At 36.4% G+C, this 27,430-nt stretch overlaps 1 long non-coding RNA gene across 3 annotated transcripts in view; it reads left to right on the top strand.

The window, feature by feature from the left end:
* Window positions 1–27,430, top strand: part of LOC145541470 (uncharacterized) — a 499,277-nt gene that overhangs the window by 177,284 nt on the left and 294,563 nt on the right. The window contains exons 1-2 of one of the 3 annotated variants that reach the window (XR_014079040.1): window positions 3,501–3,631; window positions 12,123–12,324. The exons of 1 other annotated variant lie outside the window; for it this stretch is intronic. This is a non-coding gene — a long non-coding RNA (uncharacterized LOC145541470). Of the gene's footprint in view, window positions 1–3,500; window positions 3,632–12,122; window positions 12,325–27,430 lie in introns of those variants that run through there. One more of the 3 variants, XR_014079042.1, reaches the window with a different exon arrangement.

Here is a 27,430-nt window from a genome sequence, read left to right as displayed (position 1 = left end):
GAAAAGATTTTACCTGCACATTCAGCCCACAGTAGTGAAGGAAAAGAATATTCCTTTAAGGAATTGACAATATGGAATTAGAAACTTGCAGTTAAAATATGGAAATGTAACCCCTTATATTTGTCTTTACAATGGCAAATGGGAACATTTAGGCATTAACTTTATCATTATCTGTAAGAATGAGCTGATTGATGGCTTATAAAGCAAGATTTCTGTCTTGTACATGATACTAAATCAGAAAAAAAGAAGTAAATAATGAAGAGCCATTCAGGGTGCTGCTAAAGGACATAAATCATTGTAGTGCAATTGCTGAGCCAACGATAATAAATATGCTTAGAGTTTAGGACAGGGTGAAGTATTCCTTTTGAAGACAGCAAGAGCAGGTCTCTCAGAGAGTGTCACCGTGTAACAACCAAAATGATATTTGAGTTAGAAAAATTGTTCAAACTGAGTGATTCAACAAATTCAACAGAGAAAGAAAAAAATTATGCTTCAAGAATTGAACACACACCTGGACATAAAGGAGTTCTCAGAGAGGCCAGTATGCAGCTAAACGAGACTCATTCTGAGCATATAATTTAGGAGAAAGTTGGAACATATTCCAAAAAATGAGCAGGTTATCTCAGAGAATCAAAGGACGTGCCTTCTTTCTCTCCAGCACCAGGATTTTGTTACACCTGCTTCTGTTGTTTTTATTGTGGGTATTCTTAGCATATCTCTACCCTGCTCCCTAAATCTGATGACTTTTTACTTTCTTATTACTAGATGGTCTATGACTTTAAGCCACGGAATGTAGAGAAGTTGAAAGTGTACAGCTAGAGTGGAATTTTCAGAGAAGTCAGGCAGATGAACACTGATCCCCAGATGAAGCCTGACTTACATGTTTGCAGGCTTTCTGATCACCTGTGTGAGGGGACTGAGAACCACCGGAGGCTTCCTGAAAGGCAAGTCATCTGTCATTGGGACTAATGTTTCACTGTTGGAGATTGAGTCCTTGAAGACTTTTTTGGGGTCTTGCAGTTATCCGTGTGCAGGCAAAAGCTTGTAAGAATGGTGTTCTATGTCATTGTGACAGTCTTTCATTGTTGTGATTGTGCTCAGTCATGTTCGACTCTTTGCAATCCCATGGACTGTTCCTCAGGATTCCTCCGTCCATGGAATTTTCCAGGCAAGAAAACTGGAGTGGGTTTCTGTTTCCTACTCTAGGGGATCTTCCCAACTCAGGGATCAAACCTGGGTCTCTTGTATCTCCTGGATTGGCACGTGGATTCTTTACCACTGCACCACCTGGGAAGACCAAGCTCAGTCTTTAGCAAGAGGTTAAAGGACAATTTGGCATATCACGAGTAGGGATAAGGAGAGCCAGAAAATATTTCATAATTTAGTTTATGGCAATTAACTCATGGGTTACTACATGGATTTAATGAGAAGTTTCAAAAATGCTATCTCTTTTTCTTTTCTTTTTCTCTCTTTGTTCTTCCTTCTCTGTCTTCTTTTTTAGGGCCTTACTCACAAACTTTTGTTGCCCACCTACAGAAATGTGCATTGTAAATTACATCAATTATGATGCACCTAGACATCCCCATGCTGCAGTTTCCTTCTCTGTTTGCTAGTCCAGTGTCTCATGTTTATAAAAGCTGTGTTCCCCTAGACAGCTTGAGGGCCTTACTCTTGCTAACAAGAGAAGATCTGATAGAAAATTCACTCTAAGCTGTTAATGATTTATTATATAATTCCTGCCGTATTGATAAATGTTTCTGCCAAAAAGAGGATAGAGAGAGGATAGAAAGAAAAGGGCGATGGTTAACTAGATGCTTAACCAAACCCAAAGAATAACTAATGGAAACCTTTTGAGCATTATTTCACCTGCAAGAGGGAGATACTTTGGGGTTACTGGAGGCTCCCCTAACATTCCTCAAATCATTCTTTTCTGTGTGAGGCTAACATGGCTTGCATTTAAGAGGAAGTTAACTTGCATGTTACTGGGAGGTAAGGTCAATACTTTATTAAAATTGCAGTCATATTTTTCATGTCAGGGTAGTTTTTTTCTACCAGTCAGCAGTTTTCTCACTCTCAACCCTCAAAAGCAAACTGATTTAGGGGTACAAACACAAGAAATCTTTGAAGACAAATATATTCCCTATTTGACATCAAAAATTTTACTGCAAAACAAAGACAAATGATATAATTTTTAATAAAACATTTTTTTGTATTTTATGAGATACAATTTTTTTCCTTTAACTTGGATATAAGAGGATATGTCACATTATAAAGAATATTGATGGGAGAGACTTCTCTGATGGTCCAGTAGTTAAGAATCTGCATTTCCATTGCAGCAGGTGTGGGAACTCAGCAGGATACTGGTGGGGGAACTAAGATCCCACATGCTGCAGGGTGTGGCGAAAAAAAGAAAGAATAATGATGGGAGAAAATTGTCGGGGGTTCATGTAGGAACAAAGAATAAAAACAAGAATAAAAAATAATTTTGTTAGGAAATTATTCACAATGTTTCAGAACATGGCAATCTTTTGTTTGTTTGTTTTAAGAAATCCGAATTAGGTCACTATATGGAAACAGCACACTTGAACTCAATAACTGATGGGAATTTGGTAAAGGACTCTTTTGTAAAAGAGTGGATAGGGTTTACAAGGGATACTGCAGTACCAAAAGGTGTGCAAGGATGGGCAAGGAGGAAACAAGAATGAGAAACTGCATGGGAAGTTCAGGGGAAGTGATAGGTTGGGAGTTTGGGATCGACATGTACCCACTGCTACATTTAAAATAGATAACCAACAAGGACCTAATGTACAGCACAGGGAACTCCGCTTAATACTCTATAATAACCTAAATGGGAAGAGAATTTGAAAAAGGATACATGTATATGTGTAACTGATAACTTTGCTGTATACCTGGAAGTAACACAACTTTGCTAATCAGTTCTATTCTAATGTAAAATAAAAATTTTTAAAAACATATATGTAATGCTACTCCCTACAAAAAAAGAAAAAAGAAAATGCATGGGAAGGGCTGATAGGCCTATGGCCTTCTGCAGTATAATTATGTAGTGGTGCGGAGAAGGCAATGGCACCCCACTCCAGTACTCTTGCCTGGAAAATCCCATGGATGGAGGAGCCTTGGTAGGCTGCAGTCCATGGGGTCGCTAAGAGTCCGACACGACTGAGCGACTTCACTTTCACTTTTCCCTTTCATGCACTGGAGAAGGAAATGGCAACCCACTCCAGTACTCTTGCCTGGAGAATCTCAGGGGCGGCGGAGCCTGGTGGGCTGCCGTGTATGGGGTCGCACAGAGTCAGACATGACTGAAGCGACTTAGCAGCAGCAGCAGCAGTAGACCTGGTAGGAGAGAGCTGGAAAAATAAAAAACCCTTAGCCAGCCTCATTCTCTTCCTGTCAAACTAGTTCTGGTTACTGTGTGTGTGTGATCAGTTGTGTTTGACTCTTTGTGACCTCATGGCCTATAGCCCGCCAGGCTCTTCTGGGACTTTACAGGCAAGAATACTGGAGTGAGTTGTCATTTCCTCCTCCAGGGGATCTTCCCACCCTAGTATTAAACCCATGTCTCCTGTGTCTGCTGCACTGGCATGTGGATTCTTTACTATTGAGCTACCTGGTAAGACTCAGGACTATAGAGATACCAAATTTATAAAAATTATTCTTTTGAAGACTGTCAGTCAGAATTCTAGATCTTATATAGGCACATGACCATACTGCACCAGAGCAGAGAGATTATTTATCACAACTGGCAAATTGATGAAACAGTTATGGAAGGATGAGGAAAAGGTATTGGCAGAAAGGGGTATCATATCTGAGCTGACAATTATTGATATAGTTTAAAGGAAACTATAAAGATCATACTGATATGATTGAAACAATCAAATGAGAATTCCCTAAATTAAGTTAGGCATGGTTCAGGAATTGGCCATTTGGAGTTAGAGAATGGTCATGACTGTTGGAAGAGATTGCCAGGTATAACTCTAAAATATTGCATGAGCCCAAAGTTACAAAGAACGAGGTTTCTGGGGATACTGGCTCATTACCCAGAATAATTGTATGGTGAGCTAGACTGTTATTCATAAATCAAGTGTCACAACTATTAGTAAATATTTGTGAACAAGGAAATATTGGTGTGTCTTTATGTCCAGAATGGAAGAACTACTATAATATGCCATCTGCCAGGAAACAGTATGAAAAATATATACTCAAAAGAACCTCAGTCTACTTCATAAGAGAGCAATTTGCAGAAATTAGTAAGAATTAGATTGCTTGTCTGCCAAGTTTGTAAATCTCATCTACAGGTGAACTCAACTGAACTAACACAGAGAAGGTGTAAAATCTATTGACCATCAAGGAACAGGATGAAATTCAAGCCTGAGGTGCTAGAGCTAATGTGAGAAGGCAACAATCACCCATGTATTCCCCTATTCTTTGAAAGTTAACACTTGACCTGAAATCCCATTGCATGGTATAAGGAGGTCCACTAGTCTTAATTATAGGATGCCCCACAGCCAGGCTTATGGGAACTAGACCTGCTAATATGCTACCAGTGAGGCATAAGCAGAATTACTGTGACTTGTGACACAGTGGGGTGTCTAGTAGCTGAATATTCATGTGCAATATGTCCTCCCTTGAGTGAAAACAAAGCCCTGGAGAAGGAGGTATTAAATGCCAGTGTCTCATGTTTGCTTCCTGGGAAATTACCCATTTCTCAGTTAAGCAAAAGTGTGACTGAACATAAATTATTAAAATGGGCACGGTCACAGATTTTTACCTCTCCTCCATCCCATCAATAGCAATCCTATGTTTTCCAAGTCAAATTCCCTCCCTCCTTTCTTTTCCTAAAATGGAAATATTCTCTCTTAGTGCAATTGGTAATGAGAAGATTTGCAGGAAGAAGTAAAAGGGTAAAAGGCATGTCAGGAGACTGGTGGAGAAAGTTTTAGGTGAAATAGCTAAAAGTTGAGAGAAATGAGTAGGCCAGAAACAAAAGATTTTACATTAGTGTTTCTGAAGATTATCTATTCTTGTATACGGCTTTGGAAAAATGCAATTTAATATGTTTAGGTAACTTAATATTTTACTTTGATTCAGTCATTCAAAAATATGTGAGAAATCAACTGGGAACAGTAGGATAACAAAAGGGTAACCAAGTGGTGGCTCTCATGGGATTCACCTTGCAGGAATGTTGTGTATTGTGGTTTCTTGTGGTTTGCTTCATATCCATCCTTATCAGTATTCAGTGATGGACCCTACACATTCTGGGTTTCTAAAATTTACAGTAGGAACAAAACAATACAACCAAAATTTGCCTTATGTGAGCTCAGTCTCATTTTTCTACACAATCTTCCTAGGTTCTGGACTTCTTGCATCACATCCCTTCCTATTTCTACATCTCATATTCTGTTAATTCTTTCTGATCTTAAAATCTGCATGCTGTACTTTTGGGGAGAAGTTTTCTAATTCTTAGAACTTCAAAGTTTTTGATTTGTAAATTAAGGGATACTAGTCTCTGAACTCTAATTCATTGTGTTGCTTTGCTGTTTTTGTTCAGTTGCTCAGAGTCATGTCCGATTTTTTGCCACCCCATGGACTGTTGCACGCCAGGGTTCCCTGTCCCTCACTATTTCCTGGAGTTTTCTCAAACTGACATCCATTGAGTTGGTGATGCCATTCAACCATCTTAACCTCTGTCGTCCCCTTCTCCTCCTGCCTTCCATCTTTCCCAGTATCAGGCTCTTTTCCAGTGATTCAGCTCTTCACATCAGGTGGCCAAAATATTGGAGCTTCAGCTTCAGCATCAGTCCTTCCAATGAATATTCAGGGTTGATTTCCTTTAGGATTGACTGGTTTGATCTCCTTGCAGTCCAAGGGACTCTCAGTGGTCTTCACCAGCACCATAGTTCAAAGGCATCAATTCTTCGGTGCTCAGCTTTCTTCATCGTCCAACTCTCACATCCATACGTGACTACTGAAAAAACAATAGCTTTGACTAGATGGACCTTTGTTGGCAAAGTAATGTCTCTGCTTTTTAATACGCTGTCTAGGTTTGTCACAGGTTTTCTTCCAAGGAATAAGCATCTTTTAATTTCAAGGCTGCAGTCACCATCTGCAGTGATTTTGGAGCTGCTAATGAAGATCAAATGAAATACTGAAAGAGAAAGTGCTGTAAAATATATGAATAACTTGGAGCAGAATTGTCTACAGCCTGTCTGTGAAACCTGGATAAACCTGTGTATGGAGAACTTTCAAAAGTGACATTTACGAGGCTCCTCCCCTAGAGATTCTGATCCTGTTGAGTTGGGGTCCCGGCTTCAGAATATTTTAGAAACTTTCCAGTAATTCTATTGGGCCACCAGCGTTAACCACTGGTTTACTCCTGAGAGAATTCATTACTTTCCTATGATAGATAAATCTCTTTTCTTTTCTTTTAAATTTTAGATCTCATCATAAATTTTGAGAGTAGGAACTTTTAAAGGAATTTCATCTTCCAGGAAGATATTTGCTAGAGTATCTTCATAGAACCTTTGAGGCTTCTCGTAGGATTTGCCTTCTTCTAGCTATGAGGAACAGCCTTGAAATAGTCATGGAAGTCATGATTTGAAAATGAAATGAACATACTGCCAACTCAGGCACATACTATAAGGTACTAATATGGAGTATTTTAAGCCTCAGAATCATAAACAGCAGTAGAATCTAAGATAAGGGCTGTCTTTATGATCCACAACTTTTAGAATATTCTGATGGTGCATTTTTCCTGCAGTGTCTCTTTTTCTATCTTGCCCACTCCCCAGCAGTCAGATCATTCCCTGCCTCCTCTGGTGTGTTAAGTCAAAATACTCTAGCCTTTGAAATAACTTGGTTGGAATTTTATCGTTACAATCATGAACAGTGCTGCATTGAAAATAAGTTAATTAACTTTATCTTATTTTTCTTCTGCCAGAATGTATTTAGTGTAAATTACTCATGAGTAATGCAATATTTGATAAATTCATATGTAGCCATATGTGTGTGTGTGTTTAGAATTTAATTTTAGTCATGTGAAAACTGGCATCAAGTTTCCAGTTACTTTTGCTAAATATCTGCATACTTTATTTATTAGCCCATTTATATTTACGTTTTCCTTTGAAAAAAGTGTATTTCCAACTTTTAAACTGAATTTTTAAATGATTAATCATCTATTTGTCTACCTGATGCTGAAGACAAGTTTGAAAATTTCCAATGGAATTCAAAGCAGCTATTCTTATCATTGCTAGCCATCACCATTCCCGAAAAGGTTCTGCTGCAATTTTTTGAAACATAATATAATGATTTTTTTTGAAGAATAAAAATAGGAACAATTAAGCCCCACAGGTCACGAATTACTTTCATAGAAAATAGTAGAAAGGCAATTTATTCTGCATGTCAGTGGGATTGATTATATACTGGAGAACTTTAGTTTCAGAGCATTCATGTAGCCTTTACTTGAGACCATCTCAGGGACTTCCTTGGTGGTCCATTGCAAGAGGACATGGGTTTGATCCGTGGTTGGGGATAAAACATGCTGCATGCTGCATGCTGCATGTTGTGACCAAAAAATGAATAAATAAAATGAATTTTTAAAAAAGATCATCTGAAATATAAAATATGAACTAACACATCTGATAGGCCGGGAACAAGTGTTTGCATTTTGAAAATGTTTTGTCATAGAAGCCTTTGAAAGTTAATTATGAAACTGTTAAACTCATTTTCAAAAACTCTGTTAGCCTTTGCCCTGCTTCATTGCGTACTCCAAGGCCACACTTGCATGTTACTCCAGGTATCTCTTGACTTCCTACTTTTGCATTCCAATCCCCTATGATGAAAACAACATCATTTTTTGGTGTTCTAGAAGGTCTTGTAGGTCTTCATAGAACCATTCAACTTCAACTTCTTTGGCATTAGTGGTTGGGGCATAGACTAGGATTCCTGTGATATTGAATGTTTTGCCTTGGAGATCATCCTGTCATTTTTGAGACTGCACCGAAGTACTGCATTCTGGACTCTTTTGTTGACTATGAGGGCTACTCCATTTCTTCTAAGGGATTCTTGCCCATAGTAATAGACATGGTCATCTGAATTAAATTTGCCCTTTCTGGCCCATTTTAGTTCACTGATTCCTAAAATGTCAATGTTAACTCTTGCCCTCCCCTGTTTGACCACTTCCAGTTTACCTTGATTCATGTACCTAACATTCCAGATCCCTATCCAGTATTGTTCTTTACAGCATCAGACTTTACTTTCATACATTGCTGCTGACATGGTAAATTAAAACAATCATTTATATGTGAGGAATTAGCTTAAGGAAAAAATTTTAAAACCTTCCAAGTATGTACACAAATTTGTTTATCATTATATTACATAGGCTTTGGGGAAAAAAGGAAATGACCTAAATATATAACAATTGGACAATAATAAGGTAAATGACATTACCTTTACTGGATGAACAACTGTAAAGTTTTAAAATTGAGTATTTAAAAAATCTTACAAATTGTATACTTAAAATGATTGACAGCAAATTTTATATTATGTATTTTGCCACAAGAAAAAAAGTATTATAAAATATGGGAGCAATGCTTATTAGCATATAATAGTGGATGAAAATCAGAATGAGTTATGAATATAGAATTAATAGAATCATGAATATACACACAGATGAAAAAGAATATATTAAAAAATCAAAATTATATTATTTAAAGTGGTAATATCATGGGTGATTTTTCTTCTACTACATATTCAATATTTTTAAACATTCCTTTATAGGAAAACAAGCATTAGCACTTTGAAAATATATTAGAATAGACTGAATCTATATAAAATTTCAAATTATCATCAAATTTCAAATTATTATCATCATTATTCTTATCATCTAATCAGATGTGTAAATGAGCTCAGTAATTTACTTTTATTTTTGTAGTGCATGTTTCATGCAAAATGTTACTGCAAATAAACAGATTTTCAGATACAAACAAGGCAAAAGCTAGATTTATTAGTATTTGTGTGGGTGAGAGACAGAGGTAGTTATTCATTATCTCATTTGAAAAACAAGATAAAAATAATCAGGAAAAGATGCTGCTGATGCAACTGATGAAAACATGGGGACTATTTTTATTTTCTTTGGTACAGGAATGCCTCATCATTCTAATACTGCTGAGTGCTGAGGAGTCCTTAATAAAACTTAAACCTGTCTTTTGAGCACTAAAACTAAAGAACAAATAAACATGAACAAATATTTTGATGAGAATCTTTCTGGAATGTATTACACACTTCCCTGCCTTCCTAAATGGTTTCCACTGAATGTAATCTGGCCATTTTTGGTTTAATTTACATTAATGGCTCTACGTTGCCAAGCTTGTACAATTCTTGTTTTTGCAGTTGCTCTATCTCTTCCCTGGCTATCAAATGATACTTCTTTAACAAATGGCATGAAGCTGTCTCAATAGAACCACCTAGTACTGCCATTTGAATTTCCTGTGTCCAATTTTCTCTAATCAGGTCACCTCTGTAATAAGCTTTTTTTGAGCTTTGCATGTTATGTTGTTAATCATGTAAATCATTTGACATTCTGAGGAATAAAGGTCTGAATTCTTGCAGAGTTCATTTGATGGACTGGAGGCTGTGCTCTTAATTCTGTGCTGTTAATTCCAAGTGTATAATTATATCTTGGTATAGTCAGGCTTCCGGGAGTCTGGCTCCCGGATAAGTGTAGAGCCACAGAACTACTATAATACAGAAGCAGGAGAAAACAGGGAAAATGCTGATAAGCAAATTATGTTTTGTGGGTGTATGTTAATGGGTAGAATGGAAGAAGTAACCTAAAAGGAGCCAGGAACTGGAAAACTTCCAAGTAGGCAGACGTTGGCACATGTAATAATGAAATGCAGAAGAGAAAGGGAAGTCTTTTCTATCACAAGAACTTTCAATATTCAGTATGTGTAAGGTTTTCCCCATAGCAGCTGAATGTAAGCTTTTCTGAATGCCCAGCAATTATTAATAATACTGAAGGAAAGAACTAGGAGACTACAAAAGTTCTCCCCAAATGGAAGAGAAAAAAATGTTACAGTATCTTTAAATAGAAGAGGCATTTCTAACTGTTACATTCTGAGGCCAGTATGAGAGATTTGATAGAAAACCTGTATAAACTTATGAAATATTATAACCCCACCCACTCTGGCCGGAACAAAATTTTCATGTCCTAAGACTGGGTAGAAAAAAAGAACTCAATTTTATTTTCAGATTTATTTTTCTATAGCATAGTACAAATTCTTTCCTCTTTCTGGACCTTTTACTTTCTCCTTCTTCTTTCCTTCCCTCCTCCCTCTTTCCTTGATTCACTCCCACCTTGTTTGCCTCACTTCTTCCCTCTTTTCCTTCCTTTCTTATTTTAAATCTCAATTGTAAAATGAGGGCATGGAATAGAATCCTGCTAAGGCTCCTTTTAGAGCTCAAATAGAAAGGCATCATCTTTCACAACTTTTTCATGGTGTAGGAAGAAGTTAACTAATATCACCATGAAACTATACTTCTATGACACATCATTCTCCCAGATTTCAAATTCCTCCTGTGATTGGTTTTTCTTTGCATTGTCAACAATTTCTTCTCTGCCAACCTTAAGCTATTAATTAGAGGCTCTTAGTGTTAAAATCTGGTACCTCTTTTCTTCAAACTCTAAATTCTGATCCTAGGCAAATTCATTCATTAGCATTTTTGAATTAAAATTTTTCCTTGAAATATAATAAAACTGCATAAAGCATAATATATATTGTATAGATTAAAGAATAATTATAAAGCATACATCCAGATAAATACAACCTAAATCAAGATATAAAACATTGAGAGTAAGAACATACAAATGTCTATGGTTATAAACCACTGAGATTTCAGGGTAATTTGCTTTTGTAGCAAGTCTGACTAATACAATCTACCTTAAATATTTTTATTTTAAAATCCCATTGATAAGTTTTATGGCCATCCTCACAATCATATTCTTGGCTTTAACAAGAAGTGTTTCATCATTTTCCAGGTATTCATTTTCTGCTACTACAGAATATTGGAGGAAAAGTATTTTTAAATCATTCATGGAAGTTAACTTTTATTATGAAATTTTCATTCATCTATTATGCTATAACCTGTTAATATAGTAAATTACATTATTCAATTTTCAAATGTTAAACCAACCTTGTAAGTAAATTTAATTTGGTCATGTTGAGTTATTCATTCTAAAAGATATTTATAAATTAAGATTGTCAATATTTTGTTAAAGAATTTTGGATTATAAATCGGTGATGCAAGAATGACTCCATCTCTGTAGCAGCTCTGATCCACTTGACTTCTCATTCCAAAATCCAGGCAGAATGAGTATCCCCATCTAGGACACTACATTGTGTGACAGAAAAGTGCTGGAGGAAACTTGTGATACCTCCAAAAGCTTCACAATGAAGTAGTTGTGATGGTCATTAAAATCACCCACATATCCTGGCTAAAGCAATACCTTGTATAAAAAGCAAGATCATATTTTCAGGGAATATACAACATAATAAAAAAAGCAATGTAATTTCTAGGAGCAAACATAGACAAGGATCATAAACAATGCCTATAGACTTAGAAGTTCATATACAGTGAAACTTTTTATAATAATAAGAGCAATATAAATACAAAGAAGTAAAAATCCTTAAAATTTTGGTGGTTTGGACATCATGTAGATTTGGAGGACTGTGACTCATACTAGAAATATGCAAAAGGAAGAACGTACTTTAATCAAAACAAATATCCCATTATGAAGAAAGGTAGAAACACAGGTTTACAAGGGTGCATTATATTTCTATTGCTGCATAAAAAAAATTGCTCCAAAATAGAAGCATAAGGCAACAAATGTTTATTGTCTCATAGTTTCTGGGTGAGGAATCTGAGAGCAGTTTAACTGGGTAGTTTAGTCTCAGGGTGTCTCATGGGATGCAATCAAGGTGTTGAGCAGGGTTGCAGCTGTCTTAAGCTTGACTAAGGGAAGAACCACTTCCAAACTCACTCACATGGTTTGACAGGCCTTGGCAGATCTGCTTCAAAGCTCATTCACACATGCCTCTCCACAGGGCTGCCTCGTATCTTGGCAACTGGCTTCCCACAGAGCAAGTCATCTAAGAAAGAGTGAGACTATGCCTAAGGAGGAAGCCACAATCTTTTTAACCTAATCTCAGAGGGGGATCATCAAGGGCCATTTCAGAAGCTGCTTGACACAAAAGTGTCAATTTCCATACATTTCTATGGAAATCCATAACTCTGAAAACAAATAAGGTAAGATTCTGAAAGACACTGAATGGATAAAGGACAACTCTCACTTTTTGTTTTGTACACATCTGAATTTTTTTAATTTTTTAAAATGACAGTCGCTAGTCTAAAGAGCAAGAGTAAACATGAATAAGAAATTATCAAGGTTATTTTTAAAGTCTGACCTCATAGTGGGTGAATACTCAGTATTGTCTCACAATTAAATAATTTATCACCATAGGGATTGATAAGAATGTGAAAGAATTGGCATTGGCCCAGTATTCTGACTTCGTATGGGCCAGTCCTAATGGAGTTATCCCAGTACAGGGTAAACGATAATTTAAATAAAAATGTAGATTGAGCTACAAGGTTAACTCTTTGGAGTTGAATTAAAGCTCCCATATCATGGAGATATAGCCATTAGGTAAAAATGCTTGCTAAAACCTTAACCTGGAGAGAGAGATCTTTTTGAACATAGGTGATAGCAAAGTGTGCAAGACTTGTACACTGGAAACCCTAAAGTATTGTTGAAAGAAATTAAAGAAAACTTAACAATGAAAAAACATTTTGCATTCATGGATTAGAAATCTTTGGAGTTCAGAGAAGAGGAGGGAGACAATTGATACGAAAGAAATATTTGAAGAAATAGTGTCTAAATAGTTTGCAGATTCAGTAAAAAGTGTAAGTCCACATCTCTTTGAAACTTAAAGAATCTCAAGCAGAGTAAACCCAACTGCACCTAAAGAGTATTACGGTTCGATTGCTGAAAAAGATTTTTAAAAGCCTTTAAAAAACTAGAATAATGAAGAAAATTTCTACTTACTTCTTATCTTAAATAATGTAAGGAAAAAAATTGCTGGCAGTCTATAAGTCTATATACAGTGGAAATATCCTTTAAAAATGTAGGCAAAATTTTTAGGTTGGCAAACATGAGAGTGTATTTTCTGCAGACCTACACTATAAGAAATATTAAAGACAGTTCTTTAGTCTGAATGAAAGTGATACCAGATAGAAGCTCAGGTGCACATGAAGAAATAAAAAAAAAAAAAAAATGAAAAGTAAATACGTGAGTGAAAGTAAATTTTTTTCTTAATTTTAAATTTCTTTAAAAGATGGTAGACTGTTCAAACAAAAATAGTGAGAAAATGTTATCTTGGTGCATTTTAAAGTGTGTAGAAGTAAAATTCATGGCAACAATTGCACAAAGAAAGAAAATAGTATAAATGCAGATATAGTAATAAGGGATTCTTATATCATATAGAAATTAGACGATATTTAATTCGAAAGTTAGGGATGTGTGTTACCCCAATAAAATTACTATGAGGTAAAATTAACAAAAGTAGAGGGTATACAATGGAATAGTTAGAAATTCTCAACCTATAAGAAGGAGTAGTGGATGATAAAATGGGACAAAAAGCAGACGGGACATATAGGAAACAAGTAGTAAGACAGTATAACTAAATATTAACATATAAATAATTAGATTAAAATGGACTAAACACTTTAATGAAAATTAAGAGATCAGATGAGAAATGTAAGTATGCTGGACAAATGTATTAATTTAAGAAAATGGATTTCAAGAAAAAAATTATGAGAGAAAAGAGACATTTTATAATAATAAATGGCCAATTTATTAGGAAGATTTTTTGTTGTTGTTCAATTGCCAAGTCATGTCCAGCTCTTCGCGACCCCATGGACTGCAGCACACCAGGCTTCCCTGTCCTTCAGCATTTTCCGGAGTTTGCCCAAGTTCATGTCCATTGAATTGGTGATGCCATCCAACCATCTCATCCTCTGTCACCCTGTTCTTCTGCCTTCAATCTTTCCCAGTATCCTGGTCTTTTCCAATGAGTCAGCTCTTCGCACCATGTGGCCAGGGTATTGGAGCTTCAGCTTCAGCCATCCGTCCTTTCAAAGAGTATTCAGGGTTGATTTCCTTTAAGACCGACTGGTTTGAACTCCTCAAGAGTCTTCTCCAGCACAACAATTTGAAAGCCTCAATTCTTCAGCACTCTGCCTTCTTTATGGTCCAGCTCTGACATCCGTACATGACTACTGGAAAGACCATAGCTTTGACTATATGGACCTTTGACACAGTGACGTCTTTGCTTTTTAACACACTGTCTAGGTTTGTCATAGCTTTCCCGCCAAGAAGCATTCGTCTTCAATTTTAAGGTTGTAGTCACAATCTGCCATGATTTTAGAGCTCAAGAAGAGGAAATCTGTCACTGCGCCCACCTTTTCCCCTTCTATTTGCCATGAAGTGATGGGACCAGATGCTATGATCTTAGTGTTTCTAATATTGAGTTTTATGCCGACTTTTTCACTCTCCTCCTTCAGCCTCATCAAGAGGCTCTTTAGTCCCTCTTTGCTTTCTGCCGTTAGAGTGGTATCATCTGCATATCTGAGGTTTTGATATTTCTCCCAGCAATCCTGATTTTAGCTTGTAACTCAACCAGCCCAGCATTTCGAATGATGTGCTCTGAGTATAAGTTAAATAAACAGGGTGACAATAAACAGCTTTGTCATACAACCTTAAGTGAGCATGAACCAAATAAGTGTTTAAAATATGATAATCAACAATTACTAGGACTAAAGAGAGAAATAGACAAGTCTATAAATACAAAGATTTTAAAAGCCTTTTTTCAGTCATTGATAGAATAAGTAGACAAAAAAGAACACTAAACCCAAACACAGCAAGATACACTTTCTTTGTAAGTGTACGTTAAACATTCACTATGATTGGCCATAAATTAAGTGTAAATAAGTTCAAAGGATTAAAAATTGGACTGTATAGAAATTTAAAACTTATCAGAAAATGAATAGGCAAGCTGCATACTGGGAAGGAATACATGCATTATTTATATCTAAGAACCTATGTCTAGGTGGTATAAAATACTCCTAAATTCAGTAATAGGAAGAAAATCTCTGTAATGGATAAAAAACAAAACACTTGGATAGACACTTTCACAGAATGATATACATATGGCCAGTAGCACATGAAGAAATGTTCATCATTAATCACCAGGGTTATACGAATGAGAAAACATGTAGAATAGTATACAGTTTAAAAGATTGACAATACCAAGGATTGATGAGCACATGGAGCAATTGGAACTCTTATGCATCTCTAGTGGGGATCTAAAATTGTTGAACCTCTTTGGAAAACTGTTTGGAAATGTAGAGTTAAATGCTCACCCTAACTGACATTCCTACTCCTATCATTTATTTATTCAATAGAAATAAAAATATATGTCCGCAAAAACACTTGTACAAGAATGTTCACAGAATTTTTACTTGTAGAGTCTCCAGACTGGAAGCAATCCAACTATCTATCAGTAGGAGAATGGAGAAACATACAATTACTCAGCAACAAAAAAGAAACAAATGAATGACTCTAATAGGACTACAGAGGTGGCGGTGAGGGGTAGGTGGCATGGTAGGGACTGTCTCGGTAATTTTCCAGAGTAAAAATTCTAGAGTGACATAAGTATATCTTGTTAGGTATATGAGTTCCACTGATATATGTATTAAACAAAATTAATTGAACTGCTCTCTGATAATCTGTACATATCTTTGTGAATAATAAAAAGAGAAATCCTTCTTGGGGCAAGATAGTTACAAATAAATGCAAACTTCTATTTTTTTTTCCTCTCTAAATATAGTTCTTTTTGTCCTCTCACTCTTAAGGTTACACTAGAGACAGAATGAAAAATTCAAAACTCTTGGCTAAGGAAATTTAGCAAATCAGAAAAGTGAAAGTGAAAGCCGCTCAGTCAGAGAACACCTTAGAAATTCACCATTTGTATTGTGCTCCTTTTGAGTTCCCATTGTTTTACGCTGCTGAGATAGAAGTTCTGGTTCATTCAATATATTTCATGTTCCAAAAATACCTGGTTGTTGAAGAGATGCTTATCTTCATTCCCCCAACACCTGCAGAGTGTTGTATCTTTAAAGTTCCTGGTAGGTAAGCAGAAGCAAGAAATATTTAAAAGCTCTATGATTTCCCACCTGCTGATTTTGAGAGTAAGAAGAATCTTTAATCAAACAAACTGTAATTCTTTGGGGAAAATTTTTCTATATTATTTGCTAAGTTTGAAGCTGTCTCCATGGAATTATCCTACTTTTTAAAAAATTTAACGCTAACATTTGAATTAATCTTCAATATTCTATGAGGAATTGATTATTGATGAAACATCTCTTATTAACACAAAGCCTACAATCCCTTCGATTTTTGTCCTGCCAAGAGAATCTCTTGATAGGAACAGCCCACTGCCATTTTCACACTTATCCCACAGATCTATTTCTCCACCTTTTAAAGCTTTCAGTTGAGTGTGAATAAAACCACCTCCTCTTGATATTTTCAGTACAACTGAGATAGCCTATAATTTTCAAAACTATTTTAGTTAATCCAATAATTGAGAAAAGAGAAAAAAATCAGAGAATACAAGAAATAAAAACAGCTGATAAAATACAGGTTTTGGAACCTATCCTTACTAGTTTATTCCTACATCATACCTTATGGGAAAGAGATTATTTTTCCACAAATGCATTGCAGTTTTGTTTTTTTTTTCATCCTAGCTGGAGTATCTACTTCTTACCTCTTGGTTGGCAAATTTGTGAGTGTCAGTGACATAGTGAAACCAGGAAAGAAAACCTGATGCAAATAATGACTGTACCAATTTTTAAATTTTTTGTTGTTGTTGAGATACAATTGTCATATAACACTGTGTAAGTTTAAGTTTTGCAGCATGTTGATTTGATACATTTATATGCTGTAATATGACTCTTACTGTAATGTTAGCTAATACCTTTATCACATCACTTAATTATCTCATTACTTTTTTGTGGTGAGAACATTTAAGATGTAGTCTCTCAGCAGCTTTGAAGTATATAAGGCATTAATGTTTTTGCGTATTATCCTGGACCTAAAAATAAAAGCCAATAGTATGAATGCTAAAGAAAGTATGTGATAACAATATCTTTGCAGAATAGGACAGACAAAGATTTATTAGGACAAAATTTCTTTATAAAATAAAAACATGGTAGGCGTTAGCATCTATCCCTTGTTCTGCATAAAAAGGTATAATCTGATGCAAAGAATTGCCATTTTTATTTGGAAATTCAAATCCTCTCCACTTCTTACTCATGTCATCTGAGTAGAATTCTAGTAACGAGGTCTGAGGGTGAATGTATAAGAGGGATTTAAGCTAATTGAGGTGCCCTATATCTACGTCAATTTGTTCAGGAATGGGCAGGTAACCTAAGCCATGCCAATCAGAGTAAATCTTTCTACGGAATTCCCAGAGTAATAGCTCCCAGGTAAAGACTCTACCTTTTTCTTTTTTTAAGTTGGATTTGACTAGATTTGCCAGTTCTGTAATCTCCAGCAGTTATTTTTCAGCCTTGAGGAAATAGCCCTCTGGGATGAATGAAACTATGTGAGGATGATACTGCTTTACCCTTTGTTTCTAGGAGGACCTGATGTCAGACATACCCTTGAATGATTCAATTATTAGAACCAATGTATTCCATTATTCACTTGAGGCTAATTCAAACTGAGTTTTCTATGAAACCGAAAGAATTTGCACCAACACAGGAAATATTATATATGACATAAGATTAGTAAGATGAACTGATGTGAGAACATCTAGAACATATTTTGTGATAAGGTTCTATAGTGAAAGAGAAGAAAGATAGGGTTTAAATTCTCCATCACTTATTATTTACATTATGTTTTATTTTAAATGGTATCAAGCTTTTTATGGCTGAGTAGTATTCCACTATAAATATGTACCACATCTTCTTTATCAACTTATCTGTCAGTGGGCATTTAGGTTGTTCCATGTCTTGACTGTTGTAAATAGTGCTGCTATAAACATAGAGATTCATGTATCTTTTTGAACTACAGTTTTGTCCGGGATATATGCCCAGGAGTGGGATTGCTGGATCATATAGTAATTCCATTTTTAGCTTTATGAGGAGCTTCCCTACTATTTTCTATCATGGCTGCACCAACTTACATTCCCACCAACAGTGTAGGAGGGTTTTTCCACATCTTCTCCAGAATTTGTTATTTGTAGACATTTAAATGATGGCCATTCTGACTCGTGTGAGATGGTACCTCATTATAGTTTTGATTTGCAGTTCTTTAATATTTAGTGATTTTGAGCATCTTCTCATGTTTCTATTGAGCATTAGGAAGCATCGCTATGAGCAAAGCTAGTGGAGGTGATGGAATTCCAGTTGACCTCTTTCAAATCCTCAAAGATGATGCTGTGAAAGTGCTGCACTCAATATGCCAGCAAATTTGGAAAACTCAGCAGTGGCCACAGGACTGGAAAAGGTCAGTTTTCATTCCAATCCTTAAGAAAGGCAATGCCAAAGAATGCTCAAACTACTGCACAATAGCACTCATCTCACACGCTAGTAAAGTAATGCTCAAAATTCTCCAAGCCAGGCTTCAACAATACACGAACCATGAACTTCCAGATGTTCAAGATGGTTTTAGGAAAGGCAGAGGAACCAGAGAGCAAATTGCCAGCATCTGCTGGATCATCAAAAAAACAAGAGTTACAGAAAAGTATCTACTTCTGCTTTATTGACTATGCCAAAGCCTTTGATTGTATAGACCACAACAAATTGGAAAATTCTTAAAGAGATGGGAATACCAGACCACTTGACCCACCTATTGAGAAATCTGTGTGCAGGTCAGGAAGCAACAGTTAGAACTGAACATGAAACAACAGGCTGATCCAAATACGAAAAGGAGTACATTACCTCATGCGAAGAGTTGACTCATTGGAAAAGACCATAATGCTGGGAAGGATAGAGGGCAGGAGGAGAAGGGGACGACAGAGGATGAGATGGCTGGATGGCATCACTGACTCGATGGACATGGGTTTGGGTAGACTCCGGAAGTTGTTGATGGACAGGGAGGCCTGGCGTGCTGCGATTCATGGGGTCGCAAAGAGTCGGACATGACTGAGCGACTGAACTGAACTGAACTGAAGGCCGTATATTGTCACCCTGCTTATTTAACTTATATGCAGAGTACATCATGAGAAACTCTGGGCTGGATGAAGCACAAGCTGGAATCAAGATTGCTGGGAGAAATATCAATAACTTCAGATAAGCAGATGCCACCACCACTATGGCAGAAAGCGAAGAAGAACTAAAGAGCCTCTTGATGAAAATGAAAGAGGAGAGTGAAAAAGTTGGCTTAAATCTCAACATTCAGAAAACTAAGATCATGGCATCTGGTCCCATCACTTCATGGCAAATAGATGGGGAAACAGTGGAAACAGTGACAGACTTTATTTTCTTGGGCTCCAAAATCACTGCAGATGGTGACTGCACCCATGAAATTAAAAGACACTTGCTCCTTGGCAGAAAAGTTATGACCAACCTAGACACCATATTAAAGAGCAGAGACATTACTTCACCAACAAAGGTCTGTCTAGTCAAAGCTATGGTTTTCCCAGTAATCATGTATGGATGTGAGAGTTGGACTATAAAGAAAGCTGAGCACCAAAGAACTGACGCTTTTGAATTGTGGTGTTGGAGAAGACTCTTGAGAGTCCCTTGGACAGAAAGGAGATCCAACCAGTCCATCCTAAAGGAAATCAGTCCTGAATATTCATTGGAAGGACTGATGCTGAAGCTGAAGCTCCAAATCTTTGGCCACTTGATGTGAGGAACTGACTCATTTGAAAATATCCTGATACCTGGAAAGCTTGAAGGCAGGAGGAGAAGGGGATGACAGAGGATGAGATGGTTTAATGGCATCACTGACTCAATGGACATGAGTTTGAGTAAACTCCTGGAGCTGGCAATGGACAGGGAGGCCTGGCATGCTGCAGTCCATAGGGTGGCAAAGAGTTTGACATGACTGAGCAACTGAACTGAACTGAACTGATTGAACATCTATACATCTTCTTTGGAGAAATGCCCATTTCTGTCTAACCCATTTTTGGATAGCATTGTTTGTTTTTTTGCTGTTGAATTGTATGAGCTGTTATTATATTTTGGAAATTGAGCCCTTGTCAGTTGTATCATCTGCAAATATTTTCTCCCATTCTATAGGTTGTATTTTTGTTTTGTTGATAGTTTCTTCTGCTTTGCAAAAAGCTTGTAAGCTTGATTAGGTACTATTTGCTTTTTAAAATTTCTGTTGCCTTGGGAGACTGTGAAAGTTATTGTATAATTTTTAAATTTTTGACAAAATCTGCTATACTCACCTTTTATTTTTGACCCTCTGACTGAAGATTCTCACTCTGTTTACTTGAAGTAAAGTGTGTAGGATCATAACTAATTTAGAAAACATACTAGTTTTTATAGTCCCAGTTTCTCAACCAAATCCTCAGGAGTGAGGCAAAGTGAGAAGAGTATGTAAATTAGTACTTGCAGATGAAAATGAAGGGGCTTTTTAGAGAAAGTGATGAAGTGTAAAAGATGGAGAGGTACAAAGGAGTTCTGTGATCCAAAGCATAGGCTAGCTACTGTCCTCAACCCTGGCTACACAATAGAATTATTGATGGATATTTTTTAAAATGATCATACTTGGAACTCACTCTGAATCAATGAAATTAGGTCTCATGATTGAAGCAACTGACATTTGACTTTAAAGCTCCACAGATGACTCCCTTGTACAGGCAGGATGCAAGACCATTGTGATAAAAGAAAAAATGGTGCTATTCATTCAATTTATGTGATTGTAGTTATTTTTATGTTTCAATTTTAATCCACCTATTAGTTCATCAGCTCACTAATTCCTGCATCCATCCATCATCCATTCATTCATTTGTCCTTTCATTTTTTTACTTACTCATCTATTCACTCATTTGATCAGCTTACCCATTTATTTGTTCTTTCATCTACTGACTTAGAGTCAGTCAATCATCTACTCAGTCCACTAATATTTATCAAGTAGCTACACTCTGCTTCCAGAGATAAATGAATACAATAAAATAGGTCAATGCCTTTCAAAACTACCAGTTAGTTGTGGCAGTGTTCCTCACAGTATGTGCTGAGGTTATTTCTCTGCTTTATCAAAAGGGATTATGAGAAACACTGGTTGAAGTTATGAAAACTGTTCTTTTAATGTCATTTACATGGATTGGTAATATCTGTGAATCTCTGACATGCTTAAGGATATTGGAAGTTCTAATTTTAAATTTACTAAAGTGAGATGATGACTGAGGAAAATAAATAAATAATGTGCAATTGCCACTTCCCTCCCACTTCACACCAAAGAACGTTTGGTTTAATATCTTCAGCTAAAAAAAATGCAGATAATCACTATAATTAACTTTGGTTCAGTTCTTAGTCCATTTTCTATTTTCAGATATTTCTAATTCCCATAAAAGGCTCGTTTATATATCTTTTAATCCATTCAATTAAAACTTCTCCAACCTCCCTCCTTATTAAGTTGAGCCAAGTTTTGGGGTGATATGCTTTGTTTTAGTTACTGCTTATTTATTTGTACTTATTCACTCAACCTTAATATAGATCATGTTACAGAGTCTATGGTTACTGTTTATTTTTGAGTGAGAGCAGGATGTAAGTACTACATGTTCTTGAACATCAATACCAATTTTATCTTTCTCAGTTGCTAAATCCAAGTATTCTTAAAGAACTTGTACTCCTATGGGTATAATGTACATTTTACAGTCATTTTTGTATTTAATGAGAGAAAAGGATTTGTCAGACTCCTTCAAAAATCCATTGGTTCATACTATTGGTTTTATACATTCCTGAATTTTTATAGCTCCCAGTTTTCATGTGCACTTTCTTTTAATAGGGCTTCTGAAATGAGTTGATAAAAATGCCTATCAGAGGTGCCTTGGCCTTAGTTCTTTAGAATTCTTTTGTTTACCCTGTTTTAAAAATATCATTTTTTAAAATATAAGTATTTGCTAAATTATTTTTAGTGTGAGCATAATACAAACATGTTAATTTTTCCCAAAGATGCAAATTGTATGACAAAGTGTAAATATATCACCTTTGTTTTCTCGCTACAAATCCTACTCTATAGAAGTTAACCAGTCCTAATTATTTCTTAAGTACCTCTTCCTGAAATTTTATATGTTGATAACATTGTAGCCTTGGTTCCCCCAAACAGAGAAGGAAAACATTTACTAACAGCCTCTACTTCCATTTTGTCAAAATTTTGCCTAACAAACTGTCACTCTCTGAAACTTCCATGTTGAGCATGCTAGGTGCAGGACAGTGCCTCTTGGGGAAGGCTCAGGACAGGATGTAAGGGATGCTTTGTGTGAATAGGAGGTAAAATACTGTCAAATTAAGTCTCTTCCTTCATGAAAACTGGGCTTTTCCTCCCGACCAGCCATCACTGGAAAAAGAGAGAGTTGAGGCTGAGAGAGTCTGAACTGGTGCATGAGAGTTGCTTAATAGTCTTTGTATATTTTAGTGTGTGTGCATGTGTTCTTAATTTTATGTACTGAAAAATTATCAATATTTTAATTCATGGCTTATGAAGTATTAAAGGAAATGAAGATTTCATAACTGTTGGCAGATCAGATATTTTTCAGTTCACGAAAACTCCCAACTATCATCCGCATTAGTTGCCAGAAAAATTAAAATCAAGCTTAAGAAATTTACACGTGGCCAAATAATTTCAAAAGCAAAATTATTTGCAATGTATTTACAGAAAAAATCATATTTATTGTGACAAGTGAATATATTTTAATGTTTGTTCTACTTTGTGTGGTACCTCTGAAAGTAAGAAACTTAGGGTTAGTGAGGATCTTAAAGTGGCCTTGCGCTCAAAGGGTCATTTCCCAAATTCTAGAATTGATACAGATTTTCTCTGACTCTTATCTATCTAATTCTCCTTTTAGAGGACTTAGATATACTCTTAGAAGAAGAGACCCCTTGGCTAGCACACGTGTGTGTGTGTTGTTTGTCATTTCAGTCATGTCTGACTTTTTGTGACCCTAAGGACCATAGCTTGCAGGCTCCTCTGTCCTTGGGATTCTCCAGGCAAGAATACTGGAGTGGGTTGCCATGCCCTCCTCCAGCAAATCTTTCCTGACCCGGGAATTGAACCCACATCTCTTAACCTCTCCTGCACTGACAGGTGAGGTCTTTACCATTAGCGCCACTTTGGAAGCCCCTGGCTGGAAGTCAAGGGTATAGCTAATATGCATGCACAATATACATCTATACAAGCATAGAGAAAATGGCAGAAACTTGGAAGACCTGGTACACTCAAAACCTTAATGAAAGAAGAAATGAGAAAATAGATTTTGGTGAACCTAGGTAAACATACATGACTTGTGCAGTTAATAATCTTCATTGGATTGAATTGAAAGATGCATTGGGGAAAACATGGAGATGTCTGCAGTCTCAAATTAGAAAAGCCATATTTGATTGGTGTAGGTCATTATGTCAAAGATGAAGAGAACATTGTTCATCTAATGAGAATTTCTTTATTAGATGGACAATAAAAGTTGTGCTCCTAGTGTAGATTTATATACAATACATCAAGATTCACTGTACTTGAATCAGTAGAGGTAGTTCCACAGAAACCTTCATAAATTATCTCTGAAACTGGTGAAAGTTAATTAAAGTTAAAGACTTTTACTTATTAATTAATTGATTTTACTCCAGCATTCTTCCTTAACAGACACAATTTCAGCTAATTTTTTTTTTTTTTTTTTTTACAAAACAAGAGGGTCTGAAGTGAAATGAAAATCTTAGATAAAGGCCAAAACTTTTGGCGTTTTATAGACTTTATTTGCCTTCAAAATGTGAATCCTTTCTTTATGTCCCAGTGCTTTGAACTACAGACGAAATAACTTGACATGTAATAAAAATGTAATAGTCCATCTGAGATATTTTGATTAGATAGTTTTCTGAAGGCTTCTTATTCTGTTTCTTTTTTCTTTAAATACAGAGTTCATTTTTCATTGCCTCCTGTGCTTGAGGACTATTCTCTGAGTGATTAAGCTTGCTCTGTGCAGGGCAAGTATAAGAAATATATGGATAGGACTACAAATTAGTGATTAACACAAGGTAGGTTTGTGTGAGATATAATTTGCCAACAGCCTGAGAAACAAAATTTCTTTCAGTTTACAGTTTACTTACAATCAGTGGGAATGTTAACCTTCACCACCTTCATCAGTGCTCACTGTAGTCACTCTTCTCAAGCTGCCTATTTTGCCATACTTTAAAAAAAAATAGCTTTGAGAAAATAGAGGATCTTTTTCTTTTACTAATGACTATAATCAGTGTTTATTTCAAAGCAGAATAATCAGAAACAGGAAAATCAAGGGGAAAAGGTACAATCCACAGCACTCAGAAATTGTTAAATTCATGATATTCAAGAATTGTCAACAATCCTCTTTTCACTCTCTTATTTTTAAGCACTTCTAGTGAATGTCAGCATTGTTTCTCAAATTTAGGGAGGGCAGTAAGATTTAAAAATATTTATTTATACAGAGTGAAGTAAGCCAGAAAGAAAAACACCAATACAGTATACTAATGCATATATATGGAATTTGAAAGATGGTAATGATAACCCTATATGCGAGACAGAATAAGAGACACAGATGCATAGAACAGTCTTATGGACTCTGAGGGAGAAGGTGAGGGCGGGATATTCTGAGAGAATAGCATTGAAACATGTATATTATCGTATGTGAAACAGAACACCATTCCAGGTTCGATGCATGAGACAAATGCTCAGGGCTGGGGCAATGGGATGACCCAGAGGGATGGGATGGGGAGGGAGGGGGGAGGGGGGTTCAGGATGGGGAACACATGTAAACCCAGGGCTGATTCATGTCAATGTATGGCAAAAACCACTACAATATTGTAAAGTAATTAGCCCTCAACTAAAATAAATAAATTTATTAAAAAAATATTTATTTGACTCTGATTATAATTAAGACATATTGTGTGCTCAGTTATGCCTGACTCTTTGTGACTCCATAGACTGTAGCCCAGCAGGATCCTGTGTCCATGGGACTCTCCAGGCAAGAATACTGGAGTGGGTTGCCATTTCCTTCTCCAGGGGATCTTCCTGACCTAGGGATCAAACCTGTGTCTTCTGCATTGGCAGGAAGATTCTTTCAGCACCAGAATTTTTTATTTTTTAAAATTAAGGATGGTGAATAACTGATTGCATTAATTGTTTGCTATCTTAATATGTCTTCCCTCCCCGGTGGCTCATGGTAAAGAATCCACCTACCAATGCAGGAGCTGCAGGAGATACAGCTTCCATCCCTGGGTTGGGAAGATCCCCTGGAGGAGGAAATGGCAACCCCCTCCAGTATTCCTGCCTGGAGAATTCCATGGACAGAGGAGCCTAGTGGGCTGCGGTCCCTGGGGTCGCAAAGAGTCAGACACATCACTCACTTCACTGACACAGATTATCCAATACTGTAAAAACATCAATGGGCCAGTGAGGTCATTTGACCGAAATAAATTTTACCAATTTATTTTACCAATAAATAAATAAATAGTGAACAGCAAATAAATAGTGAAGCTGAGGTTAAAATCTAAGTGTATAAAAATTCAAGGTCTATAGTTTACTTCCCATTTTGAAAATTTTGAGTCTGTAGAACTGTTGAGAGCAGAGTATAGTGAATTCACTAAGTCCATCAAATTTACTAATTGTTAAATTTTTGCAATATTTGTTCTCTTTCTCTCTCACTCTCTCTCTATATATATCACCCCAAATATTTCTTTCAGCATGTATCACAAAGAATAAGAACATTCTTCTGCTTAAGCACTTGCCATCTTTGCAGCTGGGCTTCCCAGGAGGCTCAGTGGTAAAGAATCCGCCTGCCAACACAGGAGATGCAGGAAATGTGGGTTTGATCCCTGAGTTGGGAAGATCCCCTGGAGTAGAAAATGGCAACCAGCTCCAGTATTCTTGCCCGGAAAATTCCATGACAGTAGAGCCTGGTGGGCTATAACTCCATGGGGTTGCAAAGAATGAGTGCCTGAGCACACAAACATCTTTGCAGTTAGAACATTTAACATCGATTCAGAAATATCATCTAACATACCTTCTATGTTAATGGGCTTCCCTGGTGGCTCAGATGGTAAAGAATCCACCTGCAATGGAGGAGACCTGGGTTTGATCCCTGGGTTGGGAAGATCCGCTGGAGGAGGACATGGCAAACCACTCCAGTATTCTTGCCAGGAGAATCCCCACAGACAGAGAAGCCCAGTGAGCTACAGTCCATGGGATCACAGAATCGGACATGACTGAGGTACTTTCACTTCACTATTGTTAACAGTGTCTGCTCCCACATTTTTTTAATGAAAAGATTCATACTTTCTATTTCTCTGCTATACTGATTTCTTTGCTATAACATTGTGCTTTTCACAATAGCAAACAAAGGGAGGGGGCGATTAATAATACAAAAGGTTAAAGAAATGATAGTGTAACCATGTGATGCAATATTATACCTCAAAAAGTGAATTTTTTCTCTTTTGCCAAGTCTTTCCCTTGGCATATGTGTATGTTAATTTGCATAGTTGTTAAAACATAGTACAATTGACTCATGTTTAAAATATTTATAGTCTACGATATGGAATGGTGATGTGCAAGTTCGAGATGATGGAGTAACCTGGGGTGATTGTGGAATCGAAAATCCAAAGGCAAATTTAGGCCTTGAGCATAAGCCAGGGTCAACGCAAAGATGAGGCATCTGTATTGCTGTCAGCTTAGCAAATAAATCAGCTGATGCAGGGAGGAGAAGAAAATTAGAAACTTTAATTGATCTCCTCTCCAGTCACTTCTTTAACACCTGCAATGAGCCTATTTCCTCCCCTGTATCATTGTAATGTGTTTATTTGGTAAAGTCAAATGGCTCCTTTAAAGATAATTTAATTCCTTTTAATTAAGGAAGCCTATTTTAATAGCTAGCATTTTGATACATGTGGTGCTCATGGCTCCCAACATATTGAACACCACTGCTCATTAGGAAAGTCTTTAAAAAGTCATTCAGTGCAGACAGTATCTTCCGCTTAGCAAATGCAAAACTATAATTTAAGTTCAACATAATTGCAATATTATTCACAAACTCAAAGATAAATATTATAAACATCCCCAAAGTACAACTTATGTGTATAAAATTACTGGACACATGGATCA

This window comes from Giraffa tippelskirchi, chromosome 3 (assembly GCF_054371585.1).
Source record: "Giraffa tippelskirchi isolate mGirTip1 chromosome 3, T2T-mGirTip1v1.2.pri, whole genome shotgun sequence".
Lineage (NCBI taxonomy): Eukaryota > Metazoa > Chordata > Mammalia > Artiodactyla > Giraffidae > Giraffa > Giraffa tippelskirchi.
The sequence above is the reverse complement of the archived record's forward strand: the minus strand, read 5'-3'. Positions and strand labels throughout refer to the sequence as shown.